This window comes from Mobula birostris, chromosome 5, assembly GCF_030028105.1.
Source record: "Mobula birostris isolate sMobBir1 chromosome 5, sMobBir1.hap1, whole genome shotgun sequence".
Taxonomy (NCBI): Eukaryota; Metazoa; Chordata; class Chondrichthyes; order Myliobatiformes; family Myliobatidae; genus Mobula; species Mobula birostris.
This window is the reverse complement of record NC_092374.1, coordinates 120,266,366-120,291,689: the sequence shown is the minus strand read 5'-3', so window position 1 is coordinate 120,291,689 and position 25,324 is coordinate 120,266,366. Positions and strand designations below refer to the sequence as shown.

At 46.7% G+C, this 25,324-nt stretch overlaps 1 protein-coding gene across 1 annotated transcript in view; it reads right to left on the bottom strand.

The window, feature by feature from the left end:
• Positions 1 to 21,350, bottom strand: part of kynu (kynureninase) — a 278,857-nt gene extending 257,507 nt beyond the window's left edge. The window contains exon 1 of the mRNA XM_072257274.1: positions 21,290 to 21,350. The gene's annotated coding sequence lies outside the window, so the exon portion shown is untranslated. The remainder of the gene's footprint in view (positions 1 to 21,289) is intronic.
• Positions 21,351 to 25,324: the final 3,974 nt, after the last annotated feature.

Sequence of the window (25,324 nt, the reverse complement as noted above, 5' to 3'; positions counted from 1 at the left end):
CTGTATTGCTGCAATTTCCTGCACTTGCTTCCAATCATATTCCAGGAAACTGGATACACTCATAACATTGGTCTTACTCGCAAGGACATGAAACAACACAAAAGATTTTCTGCTAAGTTGAGTTGTTTACAGGCCTTTGAAGAGGCCACCAAACTGAACAGGATACAAAACCTTTATTAAATCTACTGTAGCGGTGTGCTATACACAGCGCTAGAATAACCACACGGAGTCGGTGAGTTAGAGTTGCGATGAAAGAGATTTATTCAGACTTCGCGGCCTGCTTTAAAGCCTTCCCGTTCCCGCCCTCCCTGGGGCGGGACTGCTGTGGGGAATGTATATTCCCAGACACTTTCCGCGCGCGGGATTTTCCCCCTGCTGGTGAAGATGGCCTGGTGCCCTTTTTGGGGCCGGCCCTCTGCCTGCGCGCGCTGTTGTGAGCCAGTTCATGGGTGCCAGAAAGTGGTTCGCCACATAACACCACCCCCCCCCCAGAACCGGCAATACCTCCCCCAATGTCCACAGTCTGGATCGGCCTCTGCTTGGGAGGTCTGCCCCTGCGCCGCGGTGCCTGAGCCTGGACCGGCTGCGCCAAGTCCACATGGGCCGGTTTGAGTCGGTCCACCATGAAAACCTCTTCTCTCCCCCCCAATGTCCAGCATGAACGTGGACCCGTTGTTCCTGATCACCTTAAACAGCCTCTCGTAGGGCCGCAGTAGCGGTGCCCAGTGTCCGCCCCATCGTACAAAAAGAAACTTACAGTTCTGCAGGTCTTTGGGTACGCAGGTCGGGCTCTGTCCGTGCTGTGAAGTGGGGATGGGGGCCAGGTTACCGAGCCTCTCCCATGGTCTGTCCAGGACTGCTGTGGGTTCTTCCTCTTGCCCCCTTGGGGCTGGTATGAACACTCCTGGGACTACCAGGGGTGCGCCGTACACCAACTCGGCCGACGAGGTGTGCAGATCCTCCTTGGGCGCTGTGCGGATTCCGAGCAGGACCCAGGGAAGCTCGTCCACCCAGTTAGGTCCCTCCAGGCGGGCCATGAGAGCCGATTTCAGATGACGGTGGAAGTGCTCCACTAGTCCGTTTGACTGTGGGTGGTAGGCAGTTGTGTGGTGTAGCTGTGTTCCTAAAAGGCTGGCCATAGCCGACCACAGACTGGAGGTGAACTGGGCGCCCCTGTCGGAGGTAATGTGGGCCGGTACCCCGAAGCGGGCTACCCAGGTTGCGATCAGTGCTCGGGCGCAGGATTCGGAGGCGGTGTCGGTGAGCGGGACTGCCTCTGGCCATCTGGTGAACCGGTCTATCATAGTTAGGAGGTACCACGCTCCTCGTGACACTGGCAGGGGCCCCACGATATCCACATGGATGTGGTCGAACCTCCGGCGGGTGGGTTCGAACCGCTGCGGCGGAGCCTTGGTATGCCGCTACACCTTGGCCGTTTGGCACTACATGCACGTTTTGGCCCATTCACTGACCTGTTTACGCAGTCCATGCCACACGAACCTGTTGGTGACCAGCCGGACGGTTGTCCTGATGGAGGGCTGCGCTAAGTTGTGAATGGACTCGAAAACCCGCCGGCGCCAGGCTGCTGGGACGACGGGGCGGGGTTGGCCGGTAGCTACGCCACATAGTAAGGTCCTCTCACCTGGGCCTACGGGGAGGTCTTGGAGCTGCAAACCGGAGACTGCAGTCCTGTAACTGGGGATCTCAGCGTCTGCCTGCTGTGCCTCTGCCAGCGCTGCATAGTCCACCCCCTGGGACAGGGCCTGTATGGTCGGTCTGGAAAGTGCGTCTGCCACGACGTTGTCCTTTCCCGAGACATGCCGGATGTCCGTCGTGTACTTCGAGATGTAGGACAGATGTCGCTGCTGGTGGGACAACCAGGGGTCGGACATCTTCATGAATGCAAAGGTAAGCGGTTTGTAGTCTGTGAACGCGGTGAAGGGCCTACCTTCTAAGAAGTACCTGAAATGCCGGATTGCCAGGTATAGTGCCAATAGCTCCCAGTCGAAAGCACTGTATTTGAGTTCAGGTGGTCGTAGGTGTTTGCTGAAGAACGCCAGGGGTTGCCAGCGGCCCTCGATGAGTTGTTCCAAACTCCACCGACCGCTGTGTTGGATGCGTCCGCTGTGAGGGCAGTAGGAACGTCCGTTCTGGGGTGCACTAGCATCGCGGCGTTTGCCAAGGCTTCTTTGGTTTTAACGAAAGCGGCTGCGGCCTCTTCGTCCCAGGTAATGTCCTTGCCCTTACCCGACATCAGAGTGAACAGGGGGTGCATGATTTGGGCTGCTGAGGGGAGGAAATGGTGGTAGAAATTCACCATACCCACGAATTCCTGCAGGCCTTTGACTGTGTTGGGTCGGGGGAAGTTGCGGACCACGTCTACTTTGGCGGGCAGCGAGGTTGCCCCGTCTTTAGTAATCCTGTGGCCCAGGAAGTTGATGGTGTCGAGTCCGAACTGGCATTTGGCTGGGTTGATTGTAAGGCCGAATTCGCTCAGGCGGGAGTAGAGCTGGCGGAGGTGGGACAGATGCTCCTGCTGACTACTGCTGGCTATGAGGATGTCGTCCAAATAGATGAATGCAAAGTCCAGGTCGCGTCCCACCGCATCCATTAGCCACTGGAAAGTCTGTGCGGCATTCTTTAGACCAAACGGCATTCGGAGGAATTCGAAAAGTCCGAACAGGGTGATAAGTGCTGTTTTAGGGATGTCGTCCGGATGTACCGGGATTTGATGGTATCCCTGGACGAGGTCTACCTTGGAAAAGATCCTTGCGCCGTGTAGGTTTGCTGCGAAGTCATGAATGTGCAGCACAGGGTAGCGGTCTGGCGTTGTAGCCTCGTTCAGTCTGCGGTAGTCACCGCATGGTCTCCAGCCCCCCGTTGCCTTGGGCACCATGTGAAGGGGGAAGGCCCATGGGCTGTCATACCGTGGTATGATCCCCAGTTCCTCCATCTTCTTGAACTCCTCCTTCGCCAGTCGGAGCTTGTCCGGGGGAAGCCTTCGAGCACGGGCGTGGAGGGGTGGTCCCTGAGTCGGGATGTGATGCTGTACTCCGTGTCTGGGCATGGCTGCCATGAACTGCGGTGTCAGTACTGATGGGAAATCCGCTAGGACCCTGGTGAATTCGTCGTCGGACAGCGTGATGGAGTCCAGGTGTGGGGCTGGCAACTGTGCTTCACCCAGGGAGAACGTTTGAAAAGTCTTGGCGTGGACTAATCGCTTCCCTTGCAGGTCGACCAGCAGGCTGTGGGCTCGCAGAAAATCCGCCCCCAGGAGTGGTTGGGCCATGGCGGCCAGTGTGAAATCCCACGTGAACTGGCTGGAGCTGAACTGTCGCCACAACGTGCGGGTGCCGTAGGTTCGTATTGTGCTGCCATTTGTGGCCCTCAGGGTGGGTCCCGGTTCTCTGTTGCGGATGTCGTAACTCGTTGGAGGTAAGACGCTGATCTCCGCTCCGGTGTCGACCAAAAAGCGGCGTCCCGACTGCTTGTCCCAGACGTACAGGAGGCTGTCCTGATGGCCAGCCGCCGTAGCCATCAGTGGCGGCTGGCCCTGGCGTTTCCTGGGAATTTGCAGGGTGGTCTGCAGCGGCGGGCCTCTGTGCCCCACCGCTGGTGGTAGAAACACCATTGTTCGTTGGGCTCCTCACTCCCGTCGCCGGGTTTTGTAGGCTCTGCTGCCGGGCCTGGTCTGGTCTGTCGTTGGGCACGCGGCTTGGTGATCTATGCAACGGATGCCCCTCTCTCTTTCCTGGCATTCCACAGCACATCTGCTCGGGCCGCCACCTCCCGGGGGTTGCTGAAATCTGCGTCGAACAACAGCAGGCATATGTCCTCGGGCAGTTGCTATAGGAACGCCTGCTCAAACATGAGGCAGGGTTTGTGTCTTTCAGCCAGGGCCAGCATCTCGTTCATTAATGCTGACGGCGGCCTGTCTCCCAAACCATCCAGGTGCATTAAGCGGTGTGCTTGTTCGCGCCGTGAGAGTCCGAAAGTCCTTATGAGCAGGGCTTTGAATGCTGTGTATTTGCCATCCTCCGAGGGCAACTGTATAAACTCCTCAACTTGTGCAGCTGTCTCCTGGTCGAGTGAGCTCAGCACGTAGTAGTAGCGAGTGGACTTCGAGGTTATCTGCCGAATGTGGAATTGTACTTCTGCTTGTTCGAACCATAATTGGGGTCGCAGCGTCCAGAAGCTTGGCAGTTTTAACGAAACTGCGTGAACAGATGCAGCGTCGGTCATCTCTGGTCCAAATATCGTTTGGGCCGTCGGGGTCCCAGCGCTAGAATAACCACACGGAGTCGGTGAGTTAGAGTTGCGATGAAAGAAATTTATTCAGACTTCGCGGCCTGCTTTAAAGCTTTCCCATTCCCGCCCTCCCTGGGGCGGGACTGCTGTGGGGAATGCATATTCCCAGACCCTTTCCGCACGCAGGATTTTACCCCTGCTGGTGAAGATGGCCTGGCACCCTTTTTGGGGCCGGCCCTCTGCCTGCGCGTGCTGTTGTGAGCCGGTTCGTGGGTGCCAGAAAGTGGGTCGCCACACTACATTATTTTTAAAGCAGCTTCCAAGGAAATTATAGCCACACACACAAAATGCTGGTGGAACACAGCAAGCCAGGCAGCATCTTTAGGAAGAAGTACAGTTGACGTTTCGGGCCGAGACCCTTCGTCAGGACTAAGAAAATTTTGCCCATTTAGCAAATGTTACCAAGTCAATGGTTCAATTTAGTATCAAAGAATGTAAACAGTTCCACCTGAAATTCTTACTCCTTGCAGACAACCACGAAACATAAAAAACCCAAAAAGTGAATGACTGAAATGTTAGATTCCCAAAGCCCTCCTCCCCCACACACAAGCAGTAGCAATAGCAGCCACTCAAACCCCTCCCCCCACTTGCTCCAGCAAAAGTAGCGACCCCCTCCTCCCATCATACAAGCAATAGCAAAGTCCCTAAAGACACCATGATCTAGAGTCCATCAAAAAACTACTGTCCATCCCAACTCTTAAACATCTCAGACAGGCTCAGAAACAAAGAGTGCTCAAGGAATCAGTCCCAAGAGGGGTTATTATGGTACCATATACAGAGAAATGCTGCAGCTTCCCCACATAACGCTCCCTGAACACTATCTTCCATGTCCCTCTTGGTGAATACAAATAAGTATTTGTATAGGATTTTACCCATGTCACCTAGTTCCTCACAAGGATTATACCTTTGGTCTCTAAGGGAACCCAATCTTCCTTGAGATTGCCTCTTTATTTTACCCTAGTGCCCCAACCATCCCCCCAACCCCTGGCTCCTAAAATACTTCCAGGATATCATGCGATTTTCCTTAAATCTTACTTGTCAAGGTTACTTTGTGGCTCCCTTTTGTCCTCCTGACTTTTTAAAACCGTAATGAATCAGCAGTTTCCACCTACACCTCCTCTAACATGGTCTACTGTTTTTGCTGCTCTCAAAGTGGCCTCTTCTACAGTGGTAAAGCGAAGCACACACCAATTGGTCACTCTGTGGAGCACCTGCGCTTTATCTGCAAAGGCCATCTTGAGCTTCCAACTGCATGTCATGTTACCTTACCTTCCCATATCCACACCAACCTATCTGACCTTTGCCTTCTCCATGGCTATGGAATCAAATGCCAACTGGATGAACAACATCTCATATTCCATCTGAGTAGCTCACAACCAAATGTTAAGAATACTGAATTTTCCAGTTTCTGGTAAGCCACAATTTGACTGCTCATCTTCCATGCACAGTCATACATCCATCTCATTTTCTTCTCTGATTGTCCACTCCTCCCATGCCTTTCCCCAAATGGATTATATCTATCTGCTGCCAGCCTCTATCTCAGCCTTTTTTCCCCACCCAATTACACCTGCCCTTTTAGGTGAACCCATTTGTTTTCTCCTATCACCTACCGGCCTAACAACCTCTACTCTATCCCTTTTCCTATTACAGTACATTGGGCAATCTTTTCCTGTTCACTCTCCATCCTGATGCAAGCCTTTGATCCACCACGTTAATGCACACTTTGTTCCACAGATGCTACTTAGCCCACTGAGTCCTTGCAGCAATCTTCCCCCCTTGTATGTTACAGCATCTACACTCTCTGTATTCACAAGTACAAGTGTTGTCCACATAATGCAGCTCAACTACTGAGTTCCAGACAGTAAATGTCATAATTGCCATCCAAGCCTCTCAGGGTGGAATCTGAGTTCATCATCTAGAAATTGCAGTGCAAACCATTAGTGCTGTATTTCCCCACATCGCAATGTAGCTTCAGTTTAAACATCCTTCACTGCTGTCTAGGTCCAAATGTTATGGAAATGCTGACTTGCAACAACTTGATCCTAATGCCTTTGACAATTAAAAAGGCACAAATTCGCTGCGTTTTTGTCCTCAAACTCTGTTTGCAGTCATAAAGTTCTCAAAACTCAGGAGACCAATGTTAGCCACATTGGGGCAAGAAATGCAGTAAAGTTAAAGGATTGTTGGGGGGGGTCTACGTGAGAGGGTGGGGTAATTATTACAGTACACAGTTTTTTTTAAGTGAACACTATTAAATTGGAGAATGTGTGTGGGGAGCATTGGAGTGAGTACAAACAACAGTTAGGAGAGGGCTGCAGCCAAATTGTTTGTAACCTGTTTGATAATTCGAGCTTCACTTGGCTCCAAGTTTTCCTCTTATTGGGAAAACGGAAGACAACTGGAAAAAAACTTCTTGATAATTTCAGAAGTACTCCCTCCAGTTACTTAACTTACAGAAAAGTGAATTAAATATCTCAAGGAATGAAGCACTGCTGTCATTCATAGACAGCATGGAAGAAAACAGAATCAGGTTTAATATCACCCGCAGATGTTGCGAAATTTGTTAACTTTATGGCAGCAGTACAATGAAATACATGATAAATAAATGTAGAGAAAAAAATAACTGAGTTACATTAAGTTTATATACATCTATTAAATAAGTGAAAGTAATACAAAAAACAGAAATAAGGAAGTAGTGGGGTAGTGTTCATGGGGTCAATGCCCATTTAGAAATTGGACAGCAGATGGGAAGAAGCTGTTCCTGATCGTTGAGAAATTACTTGAAAGATTGCTAAAATGATATTTACGGAACTGCAACAATACTTTTCGTCCCACAGAAAAAAAGAAGCCCGAATGTGGAGAAGACAAAGGAAATCATTGTGGACTTCAAGAAGGTGCAGATGAACCAATTACCCCCTATGAATACATAGCTCCTCCTGACCGAGAGTTAAGTGTATCAACTTCCTGGGTACTTACATCACAGACGACCTCATCTGGTCCCTTAACATTACCTCCCTGAATAAGGCAGCACAGCAGCACCTCCACTTCCTAAGAAGACAGAGGCAAGCAAGGCTTCCCTCTCCCATCTTAACTGTGTTTTACAGGAGTACCGTTGAGAGCATCCTGACAAGCTGCATCTTCATCTGATATGGGAGCAGTTGAGCATTGGACCAGAACTCTCTACAAAGGACTGAGAACAGGTGAGAGGATCACATGGGTCTTCTTAGCATCCATCGGGGACATTTATCAGCAGCATTGCATCGTTTTTCAGTTTCTAGCATCAGGCAGGAGACTATGATGCATCAAAACAAGAATGGTCAGGATGAGGAACAGTTTCTTCCCCCAGGCCATCAGGCTTCTGAACTCCCGGCCAGTGACACATCGTATTCGAAGTGTTCCATACCTTACAATATTTAATATTAATGCACTTTTGTTTGTTATTTATGTGTGATTCATCCATAAGATTTTATCTTCACCTTCATAAGCTATCATGTGTTAAGTGTGTTATATGTACTTTATACACAGTTTCAGAGAAATGTTGTCTTGTTTCTATACACATTATGATGGCCATAACTGCACCATGCGCATCGAGATGCAGCTCCTCAGAGACCATATTAAGAAATTGGAGCTGCAGCTCGATGACCTTCAGCTTGTTAGGGAAAGTGAAGAGGGGACAGACAGGCACTACAGGGAGGTGGCCACCCCAAGGCTACAGGAGACAGATAAATGGGTGACTGTCAAGGGAGAGAAGGGAGAGCATCAGATAGTGGAGAGCACCCCTGTGGCCATATCCCTCATCACCTCATCAGTAAGTACTCCATTATGAGTATTGATTTGTGGGCGGGGGGGGGGAGGAAATGTACCTGAGGGATGTAGCAGCGGCCATGCCTCTGGCACTGAGTCCGGCCCTGTGGCTCAAAAGGGTAGGGAATGGAACAGGATGGCAGCAGTAATAGGGGACTCTATAGTTAGGGGGACAGATAGGCGATTCTGTATATGTGAAAAAGAAACACAGATGGTAATTTGCGTTCTGTGTGTTTCTGAACATGTTCACAATATCCTGAAAAGGGAGGGTGAGCAGCCAGAAGTCATAGTGCATATTGGTACCAATGACATAGATAGAAAAAGGGAGAAGTTCCTGAGAACAGGATACAGGGAGTTAGGAAAAAAGCTGAGGAGCAGGACCTCAAGGGTAGTAATCTCAGGATTGCTGCCTGTGCCATGTGACAGTGAGGATAGGAATAGAATGAGGTGGCAGATAGATGCACACAATAGAATTGGAGCAGGGAGGAAGGATTCAGATTTCTGGATAATTGGGACCTGTTCTGGGGCAGGTGTGACCTGTACATAAGGGACAGGTTGCACTCGAATCTGAAGGGTTCCAATGTGCTTGTGGGCAGGTTTCCTAGAGCTGTTGACAGTGGTTTAAGCTAATTTGGTAGGGGGATGGGAACCAGCATGATAGAGCAGAGGATGGGCCAGCAGGTTTACCTACTATGTGCCGCCTTTCCTAGACTGGGATCCCCTGCTTGCGCAATTCATGGGAGACTCATCTCTAACACCGCCACTACCTTGGAAGAAGCGCCACAGGCGAGGGCCGGCATCCTGGTGAGGCTGAGACAGCGCGCAAATCAACCGCTGCTCCCTAGCATGCTCCTGGCTAATGTTCAGTCCCTGGATAACAAACTTTGTGAACTGACAGCCAGAATCTCCTATCAGCGGGAAACAAAGGAATGCAACGTTTGTGCTTCGTGGAGATCTGGCTGACAGGGGAGATACTGGATCATGCCATCAAGCCCTTTGGATTCTCCCTGTTCTGGGCAGACAGATCAAAAAACCTCACTGGTAAGAGCAAAGGAGGAGGAGTATGCTTCATGGTCAACAATGCTTGGTGTGACCCCCAGAATGTGCATGCACTCAAATCATTTTGTACCCCAGTCCTGGAATACCTGGTGCTGCTGTGCAGACCCTACTGGCTGCCTAGGGAGTCCACGGCTGTTATCATCACAGCGGTGTACATTCCGCTACAGGCTGATACTGACCTGGCTCTCAAGGAACTGTACGAGACCATCAACACGCTGGAGACTGCACACCCTGAGGCTGCCTTCATCGTCGCCAGTGACTTTAATCGAGCATCGCTGATGGAAATCTCTCCGAAGTTTTGTCAGCACATCCAGGTGAGCACACGTGGAGATAACACACTTGACCACTGTTACACTCACTTTCCTAATGCTTACAAGTCTCTCCTCCGTCCAGCTTTTGGAACATCAGGCCATTCATCGCTGCTTCTCCCAACGTACAAGCAGAAGCTGAAACAACAAGTGGCCGTAGTTAAAACTGTCCACTGTGTGACCAATCGGCCTCCAGGCTGTATGACTGCTTTGATGATGTCCACTGGAATCAGTCTCGAAGTTCACTGATGGAGTCACGTGCTTCATCCGGAAGTGCATCGGCGATGTTGTCCCCCAGAAGTCGGTCAGGGTCTTCGCGAACCAGAAACCCTGGATCAATAATTCCACGTAAGCAACACTTACAGCGCGACATCGAGCCTACACCGCTGGCAATCAGCTAGAGTTCAAGAAAGTTAGCAATGATCTGCGCAAAGCTATCAAGGCTGTGAAACAACAATATAGGGAGAAGATTGAGGCTACGTCCACACTACGCTGGGTAATTCTGAAAACGCCAGTTTCGAGTAAAAACAACAGGCATACACACTAAGCGTTTTTCAAAATATTTCTGTCCACACTAACACGGATATTTGGGCGGATCTCCTCTACTGGGCACGCGCAGAACACACAGAAACAAACGAAGAGGAAACAGTGCGCATTGGTCCAATTACAAAGTAAAAAAACTTAAAAGGAATTGCTCTTGGCTCTCGCGCAGGAGAACTTAAAACAAAAAAAACAAATACTGGAGCGTATGGAGGCAACCGACAGGGAATTCACGGACAGTATGACCCGGCTGATGACGAACATTGAAAAACTGACTAACTCTGTTGCATTAATAAAGCACCTTGTTAAATGTATAAAACATGTCTGCATCAGTGTTATCTTGTATGTCCATACAGTGTTACTTTAAGCTGCTACACATCTATTGTCAGAGAAGTACTTGTGTAAGTAGTTAAACCACATTCATACAAGCAAGGACAGAAAACAGGGCAAAGTGAGTATACTTATTTATTCAGTAAGCTATGGGTCAAAGTATTTGGTGAGTACATTTCTAACTCTTCTGGCTTCAGTCTCGTTGCCCTCTGTTCTGAAATTGTTAGGTTCTGCAAAGTGCAGAATCAAATATCGCTGTGATGATTGCATGCTTAAGTATCAATTGTTTGGCGACAATAGAGGAGGAGAAGGAGGAGGAGGAGGAGGACAAGGACGAAGATGAAGACGAAGACAAAGACGAATCCTTACTGTCATGCTGCCATCTGTTCCGGGCTGCTGCCATCTAACCCTGAGCCTCCAAGGAAAGCCACCGCTACAACCTGCAACCTGGTCATCTCTGAGGCTGAGGTACGCAGATTGTTTCCAACGAGAGGACAGTCGGCATCCCAGGGCGAGTACTTAGGATGTGCGCAGCTCAACTGGCAGGTGTGTTTATAGACATTTTTAACTTCTCCCTCTCCCTGCTTCAAATTATCCACCATTGTCCCTGTACCAAAAAAGACCAAGGTAATGTGCCTGAATGGCTAGCGTCCTGTCACAGTCACCTCAATAATAAGCAAATGCTTTGAGAGGCTGGTCAAGGATTACATCTACAGCTTGGAAACTGGACCCCCTACAATTTACCTACTGACACAACCGATCAACAGACGTCACAATAGCCACCTTACACATCTGGAGAAGAAGGATGCTTACTTGAGAATGCTGTTCTTGGACTACAGTTCAGCATTCAACACCATAGTTCGATCCAGGCTCAACAAGAAGCTCAGTGACCTCGGCCTTGACCCTGTGTGCAACTGGATCCTGGACTTCCTGTCAGATTGCCAGCAGGTTCTAAGAGTGGGCTCCCTCACCTCCAACCCTCTGACTCTCAATACAGGAGCCCCTCCTTTACTCCCTGTATACCCATGAATGTATCGCCACGCACAGCTCCAATCTGCTAATTAAATTTGCTGACGACACTACATTGATTGGCCTTATCTCAAACAATAACAAAGTGCCCTACAGGGAAGGAGTCATCTCTCTGGTACAGTGGTGTCAAGAAAATAACCTCTCCCTCAATGTCACAAAAACAAAGGAGCTGGTTGTGGATTACAGGAGGAATGGAGACAGGCTAACTCCTATAGATATCAATGAATCTGGGGTTGAGAGGGTAAACAGCTTCAAGTTCCTTGGCATCCACATCACCGAGGACCTCACGTGGTCTGTACACACCAGCTGTGTGGTGTAAAAGACACAACAGCACCTCTTTCACCTCAGACGGTTGAGGAAGTTTGGTATGGGCCCCCAAATCCTAAGAACTTTCTATAGGGGCACAATTGAGAGCATCCTGACTGGCTGCATCACTGCTTGGTATGGTAATTGTACCTCTCTCAACCGTAGGACTCTGCAGAGAGTGGTGCAGACAGCCCAACGCATCTGTTGTTGTGAACTTCCCATGATTCAGGACATTTACAAGGACAGGTGTATAAAAAGGGCCCGTAGGATCATTGGGGACCTAAGCCATCCCAACCACAATCTATTCCACTTGCCACTATCTGGGAAGCAGTACTGTAGCACAAAAGCCAGGGCCAACAGGCTCCAGCAGAGCTTCGTCCACAGGCCATCAGACTGCTGAAATCACGCTGACTTGAGTGGCAAGGCTGCGTCAACTCCCCAAATGGACACCAGAGGGAAGGAAAGACGTCGTCTAGTTTAGGAGGAGGTGAGAGCAGTAGTGGAGGAGATGAGAGCCTGCAAGACGGTGGGAATGAAGCAACAGGGAGCTTGGACAAGATGGGAGAATGCGGTTGAGAGGAAAGTGACCTGGGCTGATCTTTGGAAAGCCGAACCACACCGCATCCAATTTCTCATCCAGGCAGTGTACAATGTGCTTCCAAGCCCATCAAACCTGCACACATGGGGCAAAGCAGAGTCACCTGCGTGCCCACTGTGCTCCAAGCGAGGAAACCTGGAGCACATCCTCAGTGGCTGTGCAAGGGCACTTGGTGAGGGACGGTACAGGTGGAGGCATGATCATGTCCTGAAGACCATCGCTGAAGCCGTCAGTGCAGGCGTTGAGTGGGCGAAGCGGTCCCGACCCTCCAAGCAGACCATTGCCTTTGTCAGAGCTGGGGAGCAGCCAATACCTGCCAAAAGAACATCTGCAGGCATTCTGACCTCTGCAAGGGACTGGCAGCTGTTGGTGGACCTCGAAGGGCAGCTGAAGTTCCCCAACCATATCGCAGCCACCACCCTGCGACCAGACATTGTCCTAGTGTCTGAGTCTACTAAGCAAGTGGTGCTGCTGGAGCTGACAGTCCCATGGGAAGATCGCTTGGAGGAGGCCTTTGAAAGGAAGCTCTCCAAGTACGCAGGACTGGTCAATAACTGTCAGTAGGCTGGATGGAGAGTGAGGTGTCTCCCAGTGGAGGTTGGTTGTAGGGGATTGATAGCCCGTTCTTTAGTTAGGGCCTTCAACATTTTGGGTATCGAGGGAGAGAGGAAGAGGAGAGCCATCCGCAGTACCACCGATGCGGCAGAGAGGGCCTCAAGATGGCTGTGGCTCAAAAGAGGGGAGCCATGGAGTCATAAGTAGCTAGCCATCTGGACACAAGCTGGGGTCTGATCCGCCCCGGCTGGGTCACCTGGAGGAGGTTGTATGATGTTGAAAGACCCGAAACACCCAATGATTCCAGGAACATCACTGAAGATGTGTCCAGAAGCATCAATAGATGTATGTACACAACATTGATTGTACTATTTATTATAAACAATTACAAATTACTATGTTTGCCCATTGCATGTTTAGATGGAGATGTAACATAAAGACTTTTACTCTTCATTTATGTGAAGAATCTAAGAAATAAAGTCAATTCAATTCAAGTAGATGATGGGTGTAACGTGAATGTAAGGAAGGACAAGCCAATAATTGGGTACAAATACAGACAGAGTAAAGAGTTAAATTGTAGCACAGAGGCAACATTCAAAAAGATGAAGAATGCAGGACTGAAGGTGCTGCACTTAGATGCGCAGAACATTCGGAATAAGGTGGACCAACTTGTGGCGCAATTAGAGATTGGTCGGTATGACGTTGTGGGCATCACTGAGTCATGGCTGAAAGGAGGCCATAGTTGGGAGCTTAACATTAAAGGATATACTTTGTATCAAAAGGATAGGCAAGAAGGCATAGGCAGTGGTGTGGCTCCTTTGGTAAGAGGTGGAATTACATCTTTAGGAGGTGATTATAGGGTCAGAAAATGTTGGATCTTTGTGGGTGGTGTCAAGAAACTGTAAGGGTAAATAAAACATAATGGAAATCATATTTCGGCCTCCAAATAGTAGCCAAGATGTGGATTGAGCTTACTAAGGGAGCTCGAAAAGGCATGTAATAATGGTAATTTCACAATTGTAAGTGGGGACTTCAATATGCAGGGGGTTTGGGAAAATCAGGTTGGTGTCAGATCCTAACAGAGGAACTTCGTTGAATGCCTACGAGGTGGCTTTTTAGAGCAGCTTGTGCTTGAGCCTACTCGGCGAAAAGCCATCTTAGATTGGGTACTGTGTAATAACCCAGGCCTTATTAGGGAGCTTAATATAAAGGAACCCTTTAGAAAACTGTGATCATAACATGATTGAATTCATCCTGCAACTTGAGAGGGAGAAGCAGAAGTCACATGTATCAGTATCAGAATGGAATAAAGGGAATTACAGAGGCATGAGTGAGGAGCTTGCCCAGATGGAATGAAGGAGGATACCAGCAGGGACAATGACAGAACAGAGCTGGCTGAAGTTTCTGGGATTAGTTCACAAGGCTCAGGATAGATATTTCCACAGAAGAAATTGTTCTCAAATGGCCAGGCTAGGCAAGCGTGGCTGCCAAGGGAAGTTAAGGACCGCATAGAAGCCAAGGAAACGGCATACAAGGTAGCAAAATTGAGTGGGAAGTTGGATGATTGGGATGCTTTTAAAATCCAACAAAAGGCAACTAAAAAAGTTATAAGAAGGGAAAAGATGAATTATGAGGGCAAACTAGCCAATACTATAAAGCAGTATACTAAAAGTTTCTTCCCTATTATAAAGACTAAAAGGGAAGTGAGAGTTGGTATCAGATCACAGGAAAATGATGCTAGTGAGGTAGTAATGGGGAACAAAGAAATGGCAGGTGAACTTAATGAGTACTTTGCATCTGTCTTCACTGTGGAAGACACCAGCACTGTGCTAGAGATCGAATACCAGAGAGCAATCGTTAGTGCCATTGCGATTACAAAGTACTTGGCAAGCTCAAAGGTCTTAAGGTGGATACGTCACCTGGACCAGGTGGACTACATCAATGATTTGTTAATGCCTTAGATAACGGAATTGATGGCTTTCTGGCAAAGTTTGCGGATGATACGAAGATAGATGGAAGGCTAGGTAATGCTGAGGAAGCAATGCGATTGCAGCAAGACTTAGACAAATTGGAAGAATGGGCAAAAAACTGGCAGATGGAATACAGTGTCAGGAAATGCCTGATAATGCATTTTGGTAAAAGGAACACTAGTGCAGACTATTATCTAAATGGATAAAAATTCAAACATCAGAGGTGCAGAGGGACTTAGGAGTCCACATGCAAGACTCCAGAAGTTTAATTTACAGGTTGAGTCTGTGGTAAAGGCGGCAAATGAAACGTTAGCCTTTATTTCGAGGGGAATTGTATACAAAAGCAAAGAGATAATGCAGAAGCTTTATAAGACACTGGTCAAGCCATACTTGGAGTATTGTAGGAAGAGGTGCAGTCGACATTTCAGGCCGAGACCCTCCGTCGACTGCACCTCTTCCTACAGATGCTGCCTGGCCTGCTGCATTCACCAGCAACTTTGATGTGTGTTGCTTGAATTTCCAGCATCTGCAGAATTCCTGTTGTTCTTGGAGTATTGTCAACAGTTTTGGGTCCTATATCTCAGAAAGGCTGTGTTGTCATTGGAGAGACTCCAGAGGAGGTTCACAAGGATGATTCTGAGAACGAAGGGTTAACATACGAGGAGCATTTGGCAGCTTTGAGCCTGTACTCACCGGAATTTAGAAAAATTCAGGGGGATCTCACTGAAACCTACCGAATGTTAAAAGGACTAGATAAGATAGATGTGGAGAGGATGTTTCTTCTGGTGGTGGGCATCTAGAACTATAGGACACAGCCTCAAAACTCAGGGGCAACCTTTCAGAAGAGAGGTGAGGTGGAATTTTAGCCAGAGAGTAGCGAATCTGTGGAATGCTCTGCCACAGACTGTGGTGGAGGCCAAGTCCGTGAGTATATTTAAAGTGGAAGTTGATAGTTTCCTGATTGGTTCTAGTATAAAAGGATATGGCTAGAAGGCAGGTGTATGGGGTTGAGCAGGATCCTCTGACTCAATGTTTGCAAAACCAAAGAACTGATTTTTGGCTACAGGAGAAAAAAAACTGAAGGTCCATGAGCTGCTCCTCATCTAGGATTCAGAGGAAGGAAGGGTCAGCAACTTTAAATTCCTCAATGTTTTCATCTTAGTGTCTCTGTCCTGGATCCACCATGGAAGCACCATTACCATAGAACCACAGAACATTACAGCACAGAAACAGGTCTTTTGGCCCTTCTTAACTGCGCTGAACCATTTTTCTGCATAGTCCCACTGACCTGCACACGGACCATATCGCTCCATACACCTCTCATCCATGTATCTGTCCAAGTTTTTCATAAATGTTAAAAGTGAGCCTGCATTTACCACTTCATCTGGCAGTTCATTCCGCACTCCCACCACTCTCTGTGTGAAGTAGCCCCCCCTAATGTTCCCTTTAAACTTTTCCCCCCTCACCCTTAACCCATGTCCTCTGTTTTTTTTTCCTCCCCTAGCCTCAGTGGAAAAAGCTTGCTTGCATTTACTCTATCTATACCCATCATAATTTTATATACCTCTATCAAATCTCCCCTCATTCTTCTACGCTCCAGGGAATAAAGTCCTAATCTATTCAACCTTTCTCTGTAACTCAGTTTCTCAAGTCCCGGCAACATCCTTGTACACCTTCTCTGCACTCTTTCAACCTTATTAATATCCTTTCTGTAATTTGGTGACCAAAACTGTACACAATACTCCAAATTCGGCCTCACCAATGCCTTATACAACCTCACCATAACAATCTAACTCTTATACTCAACACTTTGATTTATAAAGGCCAATGTACCAAAAGCTCTCTTTATAACCCTATCTACTTGTGACGTCACTTTTAGGGAATTTTGTATCTGTATTCCCAGACCCCTCTGTTCTACTGCACTCCTCAGCGCCCTACCATTTACCTTGTATGTTCTACCTTGGTTTGTCCTTTCAAAGTGTAATACCTCACACTTGTCTGTATTAAACTCCATCTGCCATTTTTCAGCCCATTTTTCCAGCTGGTCCAAAGAAAGCATGGCAGCACCTCTACTTAGATGTTTGCGAGGATTCAACATTGCATCTAATACTTTGACGGACTGCTATATAAGCATGGTGAATAGTATACTGACTGGTTATATCGCGGCCTGGTACGGAAGCATCAATACTCTTGAAAAGCCTACAAAAAGTGCTGGATATAGTCCAATCCAACACAGGTAAAGCCCACTCCACCACTGAGCACATCTACATGGAACGCTGTCACTGGAAAGCAGCATCCATCATCAGGGAACCCCACCAACCAGGCCATGTTCTCTTCTCGTTGCTGTGATCAGGAAGATGAGCCTCAGAACCCAAGCCAATGGGTTCAGGAACAGTTATTACCCCTCAACCGTCAGGCTCTTGAACTGAAGGGGATAACTTCATTCAACTTTGTTCATCCCAACACTGAGCTGTTGCCACAACCTATGGACTAAGAGTAGAGCTAGGGCTTTACTTTTTGGAGAGAAGAAGGATGAGAGGAGACATGATAGAGTTATACAAGATATTAAGAGGAATAGATAGAGTGGATAGCCAGCACCCCTTCCCCAGGGCACCACTGCTCAATACAAGGGGACATGGCTTTAAGGTAAGGGGTGGAAAGTTCAAAGGGATGTTAGAGGAAGGTCTTTAACTCTAACAGTGGTTGGTGCATGGGATACACTGCCTGAGTCAATGGTTGAGGCAGATACACTAGTGAAATTTAAGAGACTACTAGACAGATATATGGAGGAATTTAAGGTGGGCGGTTATATGGGAGGATTTAAGGGCCGGCACAACATTGTGGGCCGAAGGGCCTGTACTGTGCTGTACTATTCTATGTTCTATGACTCACTTTCAAGGACTCTTCATTCATCTGAAGCTCTTTATATTTATTGTTCATTTACTTTTCAATTTGCACAATTTGTTGTCTTTTGTACTGGTTATTCCTCCATCTTGTGCACAGTTTCTCAGTGATTCTACTGTTTTCCTTTTGCATTTACTGTCAATCCTCAGAGGAAAGTTAACCTCAGGGTTGTGGTGACATGTACTTGCTAATACGTACTTCGCTAATAAATTTACTTTGAACTTGGAACCGTTCTTATCAGTACACGTGCTTTCAATGATTAGACAAGGAAAGATGAAGCACTGGAGAGAGAAACTGTGACAAAGGCCGGCTGGAACACTGGACTTCCATGGGGTTTCTAGGATCTCCGCTGATGGCAAAGTAGTTTAAGGAATAGTGTTTATCGGCCATAAAAATTATGAACCATATAACAAAATGTAGGGTGAAAATGAGCATCAAAATGTACGTATTTCAGCTCAAAGTAGTAAAGAATTGTTAAATTGATGTGATGAGACAGTGCCAATTTTCTCTTATTCTGGCTAGCTTGAGCCATCTTTGACAGAACAGTTCCACATCAGCTCAACAATAATGGTAGCATCCCTCAGCAGGGAAGAAAATTTGGAATTTTCTACAATTTTGTCATTTCACCTGCTGGCAACTGAATGGAGTTGGGTAGTCCAGAGAGATTTCACACCTTTTGTTAATAACCATGACATTCCTGGCCATGAATTATTTTAGCCAAATCACCACTGGCTGTTTGCCCTGAGTCTTGCTCTTATTTGATTTCAGGTTATGCTATTGATCCATCCCAAAAAAACCAAAACTAATCTTTAAATAGAGTTTAATTATAAACTCATCTTAATTCCTAACAACATTAAGCATCGGAGCTACGTGAAATGAAGATACAAATGTGAATATTGAATTGTGATAAACTATAAAACAAACAGAGCAAGGATTTACTCTGAATTACATAATGATATGCACTGAAAGAGACGAAGCTGGGTTTCAATTTCCCTTCAGATTTTACTACCATAAGCCACATTCAACAATCATTATTTTCAGCATGTACATTTTTTTAAATTGGTTAGATCTTTACTAAGCCTCTCATAGCATCTGTCAATTTAACTCATAAATTGATTTGCTAATGTGTTAACATAATGTGTTAACCTGTTAAGGGCCATCAAGTATATCATACAATTCTCATTGAGGCTGAAAATTGAATAGATCTGACTATAACTGCTTTCAGTCACATCCTGAGGCTAAATATTTGCACCTTCTTTACATTGGTACTTCCTCCTTCCAGTCCAACCTTCAAGGACAGAAAAGACAGCAAGAAGCAAGCAGTTGTTTTATCTGTCTTTGTGTAGTAGAAGCAGAGTTAACCTCCATAAAATGCATGGGTTAGATCCTGTTGAGATAGCAGGAGCATTGTACATATTCATCAGCAGAAAAAAAGCATGCAAATTGCATCTACTTCACACCTTGGGTAACTTAATTAATAAAGAATTCAATAGCCTTAAGCAAAGTCAGTGTGAACAAACAACACCATATCAGGTTTGACACTGCCTTAATATTCAAATAATTTCAAAATATATCATGTTGAAGTCATCCATGCAGAATTTTTTTACCATTATGGGAAGATATACAGCAGATCAGAATCAACATTGAAATGCCACTCCGAAAATACTGATCCCTCAATTAGAGACCACTCAGCTCAGATTACCTGACAAAACGGAAGATAATCAAATGGAGGCAAGCAACTACTGACAGCAAGTCCGGAGAGTGATGGAGTGTGTGTATTAATATTTCACTGCCATTCAAAATTGCCCAGAACACAAGTCCAAGGGGGTAACTAAAGATGGTCCACCCATGTAGGTCTTGTTGGCATGTCCAAAATAACCAAAAATATTTAAATTTCAGCTCCCCCGTTAGTGCTCAGTACTCATGATTCAGAATAAATTCATCAAGATTTCTTCAACTACAGCTTAAAAAATGAAAGCTTTCACTAAGGATAAAAGTCTTCTGTCATAGGATCACTATTGCATTCGCAAGCAACTTTAACTTGTATCATCCTCCCTGAGACAGTCACCATATTTGGGAACTGATTCCTATCATCCATTTGTATTCACAAGTCTATAGGGAGGATAATGCTCAGTCAGTCACATTTCTGGTCTCGCAAAAGTGCGTCTGCAATGGGAAACTAACTTACAGCAGTCACAAGATACTCAATAATCACAAATAAAACACAAATACCAACAGCAGCAAAACAGCTGGTCACTGACTTCATAAAGAGGGGGAGCTTCCATGCTCCTGCCTGCATCAACAGTGTTGAGGTTGAGTGGGTCAAGTTTCTAAGTGAGATTACAACCAACAGCTCATCGTGGTCCAACCACAAAGAAAACTCAAGGATGCCTTCACTTCCTCAGGTGGCTAAAGAGATCTGGCATGACATTTTATCCCATGTTATTATTGTTTTACCTTATCCTACCTCAATGCACTGTCATGGTTTAATCTGTATGAACAGTTTATAAGATGAATCTTTGTATCTTAGTGCTTGTGACAATAATAAACCAACACATTATACAAAAAAAAAATGAATAACACAATTATAACAAAAAAAGTTCATTGTAGTACAGAGAGTGGTCAGACTGCTGCTACAAGGAGGTTGGCTGTGTTCAGGAACAACCCGTGTTGAAGGGAAGTAGTTGTTCTTCAACGTGGGTGAGCATCTTGGTTCAAGAACAGCTACCTCTATAAATAGATGCTGTAAATAGTTACTATCAGCTCAATAAAATAGAACATGGGCCTACATAAATAGCAAGGGAGTCTGCTTCTGAAAACCCTCACCAGGGATCTTCTAAGATATCCGTTAATAGCAATACACTTACGGCAAAGAAACAGGGAACATCTTGCACAACTGAAACCAAAATGTAATTCAGTGCTGTGAAACTACTGTACATCCATCCAAATCATTTTATATCTTAAAACTGTTTTTCCTTCTTAGCATCAAAATACAGTCCATTTTGGCTTCCAGCAGTATAAGCCAAAACTTACAACTTATCGCTAACACGGTATGCTGCCGAGTTTCGTGCCGCCATGCCATTTCACACAAAGAAATAAATTCGCGAAATAAAACAATGTACATCAAATACTGGAAATTTCTGATTTATGGGAAAAACACTGTCACTTGAAGTGGTGATCGAATTCACCACCCTAAAACAGGCATGAGGATCTTTTTAAATGGCTCGTCCATTGAATGGTTGCAATGTCTGGTAATAATTAGCTCCAAGGACTATGTTCAACAAGTCCCGTTACCTTCCGAGGCAAATCTCACACTCTCTTTAAAACCTTTCCGCCCTGTAAAAAGATAATTAATTTAAAATACCAATGCAATCGGCCTTAGTTACAACAGGTAATCGCAAGTCAGGGACTCCTGCAATCTTTCGCCTCACTCTCAGTACTATTGAAATTTGAATTAACTCCCCCGAAGTGTTACTTCCCTCACCTACGACGAGCAAGCATTAATCTTCAACATAGACTCCGATATCATAAATTAAACTAATTGAAATTCAAGAAAAAAAACGAAGCAAAACTACTACCTCACGTGTGTGACGCAGTGACCTCGCTACAGCTTTCGATGCGTTGATTTAACGCTCACAGTCAAACCGATTACGGTTTAGCCGATCCCCAGTGAAATATCCTCTCGTCACTCTCAACCTGTTCACTGAACCAAACCAGTCCGCTGATAATGCCTTTTCAATCAATTGAAACTAGGAATTCCCTGAAATAAAAGCGCATTTGCAATTACTTTGAGCATTTCTCAATTTGTAAAGAAAGCGTTGTACTTTTTTTATAGATTCCATGTGAACTGGATTTTATGAACGTCTTGCTGAACTTTACAACGAAATGTACTTCAAACGAAAGATAACCATTGCAGTACTAATATTGTTTATGGAAAGAGATGGCAGAGAAATAGGTGTGTCTTAAAGAGAGTAGGTGGAAAAAATGTAGCAGCAGATCAACCTCTAAAAACAAAGTGGCTGGATCTTGTATCATATGGTGGAGGACTTTATCAAATGGTGCAAGCTGAATCATCTAGTAAAATCGTCTAGTCTCGTGATAGTAAAAGCTTCTTTAGAAGATAGAACATAGAATAGTACAGCACAGTACAGGCCCTTCGGCCCACAATGTTGTGCTGACCCTCAAACACTGCCTCCCATATAACCCCCCCACCTTCAATTCCTCCATATACCTGTCTAGTAGTCTCTTAAACTTCACTAGTGTATCTGCCTCCACCACTGACTCAGACACCACGCACCAACCACTCTCTGAGTAAAAACCTTCCTCTAATATCCCCCTTGAACTTCCTACCCCTTACCTTAAAGCCATGTCCTCTTGTATTGAGCAGTGGTGCCCTGGGGAAGACAGCACTGGCTATCCACTCTATCTATTCCTCTTAATATATTGTACACCTCTATCATGTCTCCTTTCATCCTCCTTCTCTCCAAAGAGTAAAGCCTGAGCTCCCTTAATCTCTGATCACAATGCATACGCTCTAAACCAGGCAGCATCCTGGTAAATCTCCTCTGTACCCTTTCCAATGCTTCCACATCCTTCCTATAGTGAGGCGACCAGAACTGGACACAATACTCCAGGTATGACCTAACCAGAATTTTATAAAGCTGCATCATTACCTCGTGACTCTTAAACTCTGTCCCTCGACTTATGAAAGCTAACACCCCATAAGCTTTCTTAACTACCCTATCCAACTTTCAGGGATCTGTGGACATGTACCCCCAGATCCCTCTGCTCCTCCACACTACCAAGTATCCTGCCATTTACTTTGTAATCTGCCTTGGAGTTTGTCCTTCCAAAGCGTACCACCTCACACTTCTCCGGGTTGAACGCCATCTGCCACTTCTCAGACCACTTCTGCATCCTATCAATGTCTCTCTGCAATCTTCGACAATCCTCTACACTATCTACAACACCAGCAACCTTTGTGTCGTTTGCAAACTTGCCAACCCACCCTTCTACCCCCACATCCAGGTCGTTAATAAAAAATAGTTTTAAAAAAATTAGGTATGTGAAGAGGAAAAAATTAGTTAAGACCAAAGTTGGGCCCTTGAAGACAGAAACAGGTGAAATTATTATGGGGAACAAGGAAATGGCAGAGGAGTTGAGCAGGTACTTTGGATCTGTCTTCACTAGAGAAGACACAAACAATCTCCCAGATGTAATAGTGGCCAGAGGACCTAGGGTAATGGAGGAACTGAAGGAAATTTATATTAGGCAGGAAATGGTGTTGAGTAGACTGATGGGACTGAAGGCTGGTAAATCCCAGGGCCTGATGGTTTGCATCCCAGGGTACTTAAGGAGGTGGCTCTAGAAATTGTGGACACATTGGTAATCATTTTCCAATGTTCTATAGATTCAGGATCAATTCTTACGGATTGGAGGGAAGTTAATGTTATCCCACTTTTTAAGAAAGGAGGGAAAGAGAAAGCAGTTAGCCTGACATCAGTGGTGGGGAAGATGCTGGAGTCAATTATAAAAGATGAAATAGTGGCACATTTGGATAGCAGTAACAGGACTGGTCCGAGTCAGCAAGGATTTACGAAGGGGATATCATGCTTGACTAATCTTCTGGAATTTTTTGAGGATTTAACTATGAAAATGGACAAGGGAGAGCCAGTGGATGTAGTGTACCTGGACTTTCAGAAAGCCTTTGATAAGGTTCCACAGAGGAGATTAGTGGGCAAAATTAGAGCACATGGTAACACTCACAACACGCTAGAGGAACTCAGCAGGTCGGGCAGCATCCGTGGAAAAGATCGGTCTACGTTTCGGGCCGGAACTCTTCGTAAGGACTGTAGAGGGAAGGGGCAGAGGCCCTATAAAGAAGGTGGGGGGAGGGTGGGAAGGAGAAGGCTGGTAGGTTCCACGTGAAAAACCAGTGGGGAAAGATAAAGGGGTGGGGGAGGGGAGGTAGGGAGGTGATAGGCAGGAAAGGTGAAGAAAGAATAGGGGAAAACAATGGGTAGTAGAAGGAGGCGGAACCATGAGGGAGGTGATAGGCAGCTGGGGGAGGGGGCAGAGTGAAATAGGGATAGGGGAAGGGAGGGGGAGGGAACTACCGGAAGTTGGAGAATTCTATGTTCATACGAAGGGGCTGGAGACTACCCAGACAGTGTGAGGTGTTGCTCCTTCAACCTGAGTTTGGCCTCATCATGGCAGTAGAGGAGGCCATGTATGGACATATCTGAATGGGACTGGGAAGCAGAGTTGAAGTGGGTGGCTACTGGGAGATCCTGTCTGTTGTGGCAGACGGAGCGGAGGTGCTCGACGAAGCGGTCCCCCAATCTGCATCGGGTCTCACTGATGTAGAGGAGGCCGCACCAGGAGCACCGGATGCAATAGATGACCCCAACAGACTCACAAGTGAAGTGTTGCCTCATTTGGAAGGATTGTTTGGGGCCCTGAATGGTGGCAAGAGAGGAAGTGTAGGGACAGGTGTAGCACTTGCACTTACAGGGATAAGTGCCAGGTGGGAGATCCATGGGGAGGGACGTGTGGATCAGGGAGTCACGGAGGGACCAATCCCTGCGGAAAGCGGAGAGGGGTGGAGAGGGAAAGATGTGCTTAGTGGTGGGGTCCTGATGAAGGTGGCGGAAGTTGCGGAGGATAATGTGCTGGATCCGGAGGCTGGTGGGGTGGTAGGTGAAGACGAGGGGAACTCTGTCCTTGGCGTGGTGACAGAGGATGGGGTGAGGGCTGAAGTGCGGGAAATGGAGGAGATGCAGGTGAGGGCATCATTGACGATGGCAGAAGGGAAACCACGATCCTTAAAGAAAGAGGACATTTGAGATGTCCTGGAACAGAAAGCCTCAACCTGGGAGCAGATACAGCGGAGACAGAGGAACTAGGAAAAGGGAATAACATTTCTGCATGTGGCCGGGTGGGAAGAGGTATAGTCGAAGTGGAGAGTCAGTGGGCTTATAGAAGATGTCAGTGGACAGTCTGTCTCCAGAGATGGAGACCGAGACATCGAGAAAAGGGAGAGAAGTATCCGAGATGGACCAGGTGAATTTGAGGGCTGGGTGGAAGTTAGAAGTAAAGTCGATAAAATTGACAAGCTCAGCATGGGTGGAGGAAGCAGCACCAATGTAGTCATCAATGTACCGAAGGAAAAGTTGGGGAGCAGTACCAGAATAGGTTTGGAGCACAGACTGTTCCACATAACCAACAAAGAGGCGGGCATAGCTAGGGCCCATGTGAGTTCCCATAGCTACACCCTTAGTCTGAAGAAAATGGGAAGAGCCAAAAGAGAAGTTACTGAGTGTGCGAACCAGTTCCGCCAGCTGGAGGAGGGTAGTGGTGGTGGGGAACTGGTGAGGTCTATTATCCAGAAAGTAGCGGAGGGCTTTGAGGCCTTCTTGATGAGGAATGGAGGTGTATAGGGATTGGACATCCATCGTGAAAATGAAGCGGTTGGGACCGGGGAACTGGAAGTTATTGAAGAGGTGGAGGGCATGGGATGTATCCTGGATGTAGGTGGGGAGGGGCTGGAGTATGGGTGACAAAAAGGAGTCCAGGTAGGCAGATACAAGTTTGGTGGGACAGGAGCAGACAGA